The sequence below is a fragment of the Polypterus senegalus genome, chromosome 15 (assembly GCF_016835505.1).
Source record: "Polypterus senegalus isolate Bchr_013 chromosome 15, ASM1683550v1, whole genome shotgun sequence".
Classification (NCBI taxonomy): domain Eukaryota; kingdom Metazoa; phylum Chordata; class Cladistia; order Polypteriformes; family Polypteridae; genus Polypterus; species Polypterus senegalus.
In genome coordinates this window covers 27,023,731-27,031,146 of record NC_053168.1, presented here as the reverse complement: position 1 = coordinate 27,031,146, position 7,416 = coordinate 27,023,731, and positions in this window count along the sequence as shown.

Below are 7,416 nucleotides of genomic sequence, written 5' to 3'. Positions count from 1 at the left end.
TGCTCTACCAACAGTGTCTCCATAATGAAAATACTAACTCTAACCCTAATGTAACTCAGAGTCAAAGTGCTGCCTCTTCACTCCCAATGATTCAATTTAATTCCCTTGAAAGACTTAAATGAGTTTCAAAATGGACACTTTTTATTCATATTTGTTCATTTTATCTTCTCTGTATTTAGGAATGATTGATCTCCTATCTGAAATGTACTTTCAGATAGTAGAAGTTAAGACACATTTTTTGTTGCATTTTCTGCATATTTCGACTCTATTTCTGGTGCCTTCTGTGTTATGGGAAATCAAAGAATTCAATAAAATGAATATAAATGGACCAACTTTGGATTTTTTACTTACATTCTTGATGCACTAAACCAGTGGTTCCCAAATTCAGTCCCGGGACCCCTTGTGGCTGTAGTTTTTTGTTCCAACCAGAATCATAATAAGTCATAATCTATATATATAATTCACTAAGGCAAGACAACCATGGAAAGCACACCGGAAGGGGCGTGAATTCACTGAGCCGCCGACAAGCAAGACACCTATGGCGCACGCAGGAAGGAGCCACGCCCACCAACTCCTCGCACCTCTGAGCCACGTTGACTGTTCATAGTTTCTCATGGAGGTGAATCGCCATATGCAGCGTGTAAAATGGTTTGCGAGGGGTATCCAATGGGATCCTTAAAACAATCCTTTCCAAATGAGGTTAAAACACAATGAAGTAAGCAGTCTCTAAAAACCGAGTTTTCGGTTATGAAGCACGACCTCGTGCACCATAGCAAACTGTTTTACACGCTACATACAGCAATTCGCATCCGCGACAAACATGCCTCTTCTTCACTCACGGACAATTATATGTTGCTCTCTCCAGAGTTCCATCTTTTCATTCATTTTCTGTTGTATCCTCAAACCCTCCCTTTTTAGACAACTGTGTCTTTCCAGAAGTGTTCAACCATCAATAAATATTTATGCAGCGTTTGTTATGCCGCGGCTTCACTCTTGTGTTGTTTTTTCCTCTCTCCAGAGTTCCATCTTTTCATTCACTTACTGTTGTATTCTCACACGAACCCGTTTTAGACAACTGTGTCTTTTCAGAAGTGTTTAACATTCAATTAGTAATTATGCATTAGATTGAGCGTGTGTCTACCCGGCTCAGAGAGGCGTGGGTAAGCCGTTGAACCCCATTCGGGCTGCAAACCGTGGAATTCCTACTAAGCGCGACTCATACGCTCCCACTTGTTACGTCCCTACCCTTTGTACACAACCCCCTCCTACCACGCTACTACTGTGGTCGGGTGTCTTGGTGGATTATATATAGAAAAGCAGCCAAAACCGCACAGAGCAATGAAACGTCTACGTGAGTCACATGTGCATCTGGACTGTGTAAAGACGACGAGTGACGAGTTGGAGGTGGGCACATGAGCGGGCAGTGCATACTGAACGAGAAATCAGCAGACTAGCATGACAGAGGGAGTGGAATGGACGTCCTTCTCCTCTCCTGCCGTTCCACACGTGCCTGAGCGTAGTGCACTCGCATCCCTCCATCTGGCAGGACAAGGCACACTGGCGGTCCGCCAGTTTTCAGTCACAAACGATTGTGTGTTGGTTCATTCCGTGCATTGTTACAATGTTGCTTTTCTTGCTGATTTATTACATTACCGATTTTTCAAATGTTAATTTTCTCCCTGTGCTTAAAAATCATTAAACAATCGGCCTGATTATGCGGCGTTTGGTACGCCGCAGGTTGGCTGGTAATTGATAATAACTGAACTCATTTAGCTAGCTGTCTTTTTTTCTCTTCTGTTATTCTGCATTCAGAAAAGCACAACAGTTTGAGGCAGCACGGTGGCACAGTGGGTAGTGCTGCTGCCTCGCAGTAAGGAGATCTGGGTTTGTTTCCCAGGTCCTCCCTGCATGGAGTTTGCATGTTTGTGTTTGGGTTTTCTCCGGGTGCTCCGGTTTGCTCCTAAAGTCCAAAGACATGCAGGTTAGGTGCATTGGTGATCCTAAATTGTAATTGTAATAGTGTGTACCTGGGATTTTTTCCTGCCTTACGCCCTGTGCTGGCTGGGGTTGGCTCCAGCAGACCCCCGTGACCCTGTGTTAGGATACGGCAGTTTGGACAATGACTGACTGACAACAGTATAATTTTAATTACATAGAAATATTTACAAATTTTGATAAAGCTTCAAATGTTTAACCCTTTTTTGTTTTTTCTTGTTATTTTTCCCTTATTCTATGTACTCTGTAGTCCCTCCATTGTATCCTAATAGCGACGATTAAAAACAAGTTAAGCAGACACCTGGACGAACAACACTAAATGATGAAAGGCTGAAACTGCTTCAGGGTCAGACGCATTCATTAGTATACAGAGTGGAAATCAGAATGAAGATAAATAAAACAGAAATAAATAAATTAATACATTATCCACATACAACTGCTTAGTTTTTTATTTAAATGTAATAACACAATTATTTTTGTAATTTCCTCATTGACCCCAAAAAGCAGAAACTGGGAAATAACAGCTAACTTAATTAAGCTAGGAGTCTAATTAAAAACAGAAGTTGGTTGGAACAAAAACCTGCAGCCCAAGTGGGTCCCCAGGACCGAGTTTGGAAACCACTGCAATAAATATTTTTGTGACCAGCAGATGGTGCTCTCTTACTAAACCAATACTGAATATTTTAACTTCTTCTTAGGCTTGATTTCAATTCATGTTGTGATTAATTGCATAGTAAAACAATCTTAAACTCTTAGGGAATGGAGAATATCCCAGCAGCACTGGGTGCAAGGCAGAGGCCAGCTCTGGGCAGTTATTAAAAGATAAATATGTACACTCTATGCTTTGTTGGCTTATTAGTCATTTACTGTGTAGAAACGTTTATTATGACACTATTGTAATGAGAGTAATTAAGTGACTCATTGGAGACATGAGTATTTAAGTGGAACAAAATGTGTTGCTGTAGTTAGTGCTGCTAAACCAAAGCTCTTGGCTTAAAAGTTGTCACTGTCTTTGTTTAGTTTGCACATTTTCCTTGTGGATTTTTCACAACATTCTCTTTTTTCTTCCCATGTCCATAAAATGTGTCTGTTTTGTTAATTGCAGACTCTACATTTCCTGGTTCCTGATGAGTAAATGTGGAAGTGTGCATTTGTATGATCTGTGATGTTCTGGATTTCTGACCAGGGCTTATGCTGTGGTGTGCCTGAACGCTTTTGACACTACTATAGAAAGTGGACGGATTTGAATTTTTCATATACTGTGAAATGATATGTAAAAAAAAAAACTTAATGGGCAGCACAATACAGTAGAGAGCTCCAGAATGGGCATCAATATTCAAATGGTAAAACCAGTCCAATTGTCCAGTGTTCTAAGTATGTAACAAAATTTAAAAAGGCCATTGAAATATGGATGAAAAAAAACAGTTATTAGGCAGGTTAGATAATCTTATCTGGAAAAGCAATATACCAAAATCAGTTCATTCATCCATTTTCTCAACCTGATTATTCAAATTCAGGGTCTCATTGAGTCTAGGCCTCTCCCAGTTACACTGGACACTCTCGCTGGTTGCCTCACAAACTAAGCCATTGAGACAAATGATTGAGCAATGCTTGGTGCCCTTGTTGAATAAGACACAATCGATACTGAGAATTAGATTTGTATTTATTTATTTTGTTTAGTGCTCCAATTTCCACCAGATCTTGCCATTACTATATTATCCACAATGAAAAACCCTTCATCTCTAGTGCTCTTCTTTTTTTAGTGTTCAGCTTTTCTCCCTTTCATTTAAATCAGGTGATCAGTAGTTAATAATAATAACAACAATAAATTATATTTACCTTGTAGCTTTCCCATGTTCAAAGCTTGTCAGTCACATTTCTTTATATATAATACACTACTGTGGCTGTTCGTTTGTCCAGGATTTTAAATCACCTGTAGCTCGCAAACCGTTTGACCTATTGACCTGACATTTGGTAGACATATACTACATGACGTCTACTGTCCACTTTTGGGGTGATGACTGACCTCCAAGGTTATTCCTCTTTTTATTTTTATTTTATTTTATTGTAGAATCAACTCTCGGCCACGACCAGCAGGGCGGCCGTCTGGCGCATACGTACGGGCGCCATTCTCATCCATACCACCTTCGCTGTCACTTCCCCTACCTCTTCATATTTTAAATCATTCTTGAGGCAGATTGAAGACTTGAGTGCCAGCTTAAGTGAAAAATTAAAGAAAACGTATTAAGTAATTGCAACACAAACACAGACAGTTTTACCGCAAAAAGATAACGACGGAAGAAGAAAAAAAGTGGGCCGCTAGGGTGGAGAAAAGAAGAGCTGCTCAGGAATCAGCAAGCGCATCAACCTCTGAGCAAACAAATGATAAACGTACAGAGAAACAGTAGGAAAACTATTAATGCTCAAGTCAAGTGTATTCACTGCACGTTATCGTGCAGTACGTTGTTACTGGTTATTGTATATTTACTAAAGCTTTGAACTGTAAGAATAATTTGGCAACCTGCATGACATTTAGGAACAAAAAAAAATGATTCTGGAGATTAGCACACCTGATATCTCCTGGCCTCTGTTTTTTGGCCACTGTGTGTCAGGTACAATAAGAAGATATTATATGTTGACTTACCACAGGCAAAAAGGTAACATGTTCAATTGGACAATGCATGAGGCCCTTACATTTTGTAGTGAAATTTAAAGTGATCTTAATTTTAAGGGTTAGGCCGGAAAACCATCAAGGCTATTAGTAATGACGTTACATAAAGTATAGCCAAGCAGGGCATCCCAGAAGGAGAAAATAAGGATGAAGAAGGAGCTGAACTAAGTCAAAAACCAAAGCGAAAGTCAAAAACTGGGCAATCAGAGAAACTAACGTCAGAACCAAAATCCTAGGCAGAAATATTAAAAGTCTAATACGGGAGCAAGAATGATTTTAACCAGGAATTCCATTACGGGAGCAAAATAAACAAATAAGAAAAGCTTTTTCACACAATCTTGGATGCTAAGATGCATACGGCGTTGATATAAATATCATCAAATATATGACATCATCAAGCACGACTTCCAAAACCGTGTCCTGAGCTTCTACATCTTTGAAATGGTGCCTCAATATCCCAACTCAGTATTTACAAAAAATTACTCTTAATAAAATATAGGATTATTTTATACTGAATTCCCAGAAGAACTTATACTAAATCCATATTTTGTGTGAAAAGTTTTCTTTTACCTTTCACCAGGTTACTTAGACAAAATCTGACCAATTGTTTCATCTTATTTTATTTTTTTACTTATCTTCAGCATTAATATTGTTATATTCAGATATATACAGTGGATTCAAAAATTATTTAGACCCATTCACTTTTTTCACATTTTGTTATGTTGCAGACTTATTCTAAAATCGTTTAAATGCATTTCTTTCCATATTAAGCAGCACCTAGTACCCCAGAATGACAAAGCGATAACAGGAATTTAGAAATGTTTACAAATGTATTAAAAATGAGGAACGGAATATCACATTGACACAAGTATTTAGCCCCTTTTTTCTGACACTTGAACTCTGGTTTATGTGCATCTCATTCTATTGATCACCCTTAAGATGTTTCAACACCTTATGTGGAGTCCTCCAGTGGTTAATTCAATTGATTGGACCTGATTAGTTAAGGCACACACTTGTCCATAGGGGGTCTCACAGTTGACAAAGTGTATGAGTGCAAAAATCAAGCCAAGAAGTTGACCGAATTGCTTACAGAGCTTACAGATATGATTATGTCAAGGCACAGATCTGGAGAAGACTATAAAAAATTTCCTGCAGCACTTAAGGTTCCTGAGAGCACAGTTAGCTTCATAATTTTTGAATGAAAGAAGTTTGGAACAACAAATGATTCTTCCTAGAGTTGGGCAATCATGGGGGCTAGGGTTAGGGAGGCTGACAAAGAACCCAGTGATTACTCAGGCTGAGTCTCAGAGAGATGAGAGAAACTTACAGTAGGACAACCATCACTTCAGTATTACACCAGTCTGGACTTTAAGGCAAGTGGCCGGAGAAAAGACTCTCCTCACTAAAAGACCTATGAAAGCTCACTTACAGTTTGCAAAGAAAAAGCACCTAAAGGACTCTCAGACTGTGAGAAACAAAATTCTCTGCTCTGATGAAACCAAGATTAGTGTCATGTCTAGAGGAAATCAGGTACTGCTCATTACTTGTGCAGTGCCATTCCAACAGTGAGACATGGCGGTGGCATCATATCATGCTCTGGGTTTGTTTTTCAAAAGCAGGGACTGAGAGACAAGACTGAGAGACTGTGAGAAACAAGATCCTCTGGTCTGATGAAACCAAGATGTGCATCATATCTAGAGGAAACCAAGCACTCCTCATCACCTGCACAATATAGTGGTAGCATCATGCTTTGTGGTTGTTTTTCAGCGGTCAGGACTGGGAGGCTTGACAGGATTGAGGAAAATCTTAATGGATCATAGTACAGAAATATCCTTCATTAAATCCTGCTGCAGAGTGCTCTGGAACTCAGACTGGGCAGAAGATTCACATTTAAGAACAATGATTCGAAGCACAAAGCAAACACAGGAGTGGCTTAGGAACAGCTCTGTGAATGGCGTAGAGTGGGCCAGCCAGAGCCTGAACTTGAACCCAATTAAACATCTCTGAAGAGACCAGAAAATAGTTATCTACTGATTGACTCGATCTGACCTGACAGACCTTGAGAGGACTGCAGAGGGGAATAGAAGAAAAATCCTAAAATCCAAGTGTGTGAAGCTGGCCATGTCAGACCCAAGAAGACACCAGGCTGAAATTGCCGCCAAAAGGGCAACATGCTGAGTAAAGAGTATGAATACTTGTGTTATATTTCAGTGTTTTGTTTTTAATATATTTGCACAATTTTCTCTACTCCTGTTTTCACTTTGTCATTCTGGGGTACTGTGTGTTGTTTGATGTGAGGAAAAAATGAATGTAAATGATTTTAGCACAAGGCTGCAACATAACAAAATGAGTAAACAGTGAAGGGGTCTGAATATCTTCTGGAGTCGCTCACTTTACTTTCATACCTGCTATACGCAGGTCGCACCAATTTAAAGTGTTACCCACTCTCCTTTGGCCTCATTGCAGTTTGCTGTTTGCAGAGCACAACAGTTGCATGATGTTTTTTATGTCTTGGTGAGTCGATATTACATTTTATGTCTTATGTAATGTTGGCACCCCCCACCCATAGCAAATTCTATCATGTCCATCTGCTTGCCTTATGGTGAATGTGTTCATTATGTCTCCTTTGACCCCTTCTGTGACCATATAATTGGAAAAGGCAGGCTGCATGGTGTAGTGGCCTTCAGCCACATAGGCTTACCAGTTTAGTTTCCATTTCTGGATTGCTGTCTGACACTGCTCAAATTTAC